At 40.4% G+C, this 1,288-nt stretch overlaps 1 protein-coding gene across 1 annotated transcript in view; it reads left to right on the top strand.

The window, feature by feature from the left end:
- Positions 1-1,288, top strand: part of KHDRBS2 (KH domain containing, RNA binding, signal transduction associated 2) — an 864,427-nt gene that overhangs the window by 612,655 nt on the left and 250,484 nt on the right. The gene's annotated exons all lie outside the window — the stretch shown is intronic.

Here is a 1,288-nt window from a genome sequence, read left to right as displayed (position 1 = left end):
ACTGGTGATTCTGCCTTCCTCCATGCCCCCTAGCTCTAGGTTCCCTCTTGAAATCTTGTAAGCCAGTTACTTCTTGCCTTTGTAGTCTCTCCCTCCCCATTTGGGTATCCAATGTCCAAGTTGCCCCTCTCTGTCTACTCTGTGTGTGGAGGGGCTGGGAATGTTTCTTGCTGTAAGGAATTATCACCTCTTTTGTGTCACTGCATTTGTATGCATAGGTCAAGTTCATCAGCTTGGATCAGTTCAATCTTCTATCCTCTCCACCCCCCTTCTTTCTTCTCCTGGTTGAGCTCTGATGCACGTTGTTTGATTTCTTGAGTGCTGCTTCCAGGAGTGTTGATAGTTGGTCCAAGAAGAATGAAGTCCTTGACAATTTCCATCTTTTCTCCATTGATAAGAATATTGTTTATTGGTCCAGTGGTAAGGTGTTTTGTTTTCTTTACATTGAGATGTAAGTTAGGACTAATGTTTCCCAGTGCTTCCAGCTACCTCTGCCTACAGAGAACTCAATACCTCCAGAAACTGAGTGCCGACAATATAAAAATGTGGCTAAGTAGAAACAGATTAACTCTCAAAAGCATGGCATCTAGTGGGGAAGACAAAGAGTTCATCAGTCAGTTAACATACAATATGTAATTGCTGCATAGGCTTCTTGTGGTCCTAGTGTGGCATTGTAGGATAAGCACTGGACTGCTAACCACAAGATTGATGGTTCAAACCCAACAACCACTCCTTAGAAACCCTATACTGGGTTTCTATGAGCTAGAACACACTCTAGAGCACTTCATAACACCAACGTATAGGCCTCTTATCTTACTCTGTCCTTTATTATGAATCATTTTTGCTGCTATCTTCTGCCACTTTAACTATTTTATATACCAAGAAAGTGTTTCTTAAATTTATTTTTATCTTTGTAGTTTATAGTGAAGTGCTTGGTAACAGCAATTAAATTGGACCTACTTGTGATGTTTTCGAAATGACATTATGCATACACAAGCACACCAATAGTTCTGGTGGCATGGTGGTTGAATCACATGACTTGTAACCTACCAGTTCAAACCTACCAGCCACTCTGAAAAAGAAAGCTAGAGCAATATGCTTCTGTGACGATTATAGTCTTGGAAACCCTATGAAGCAGTTCTGCTCTGTCCTGTAGGGTCGCTATAGGTCAGAAGTGACTCAATGGCAATGAGTTATGTTTAGATAGAAAAATTAAATGAATGATAACCAGAAACACAGTATATACAAGGGGGCTTCAAAAAGTTCATGGGAAAAAGTCATTTTTTTC

This window comes from Chrysochloris asiatica, unplaced genomic scaffold (assembly GCF_000296735.1).
Source record: "Chrysochloris asiatica unplaced genomic scaffold, ChrAsi1.0 scaffold00019, whole genome shotgun sequence".
In the NCBI taxonomy this organism is placed as follows: Eukaryota; Metazoa; Chordata; class Mammalia; order Afrosoricida; family Chrysochloridae; genus Chrysochloris; species Chrysochloris asiatica.
This window is presented reverse-complemented; position numbering and strand designations above follow the sequence as displayed.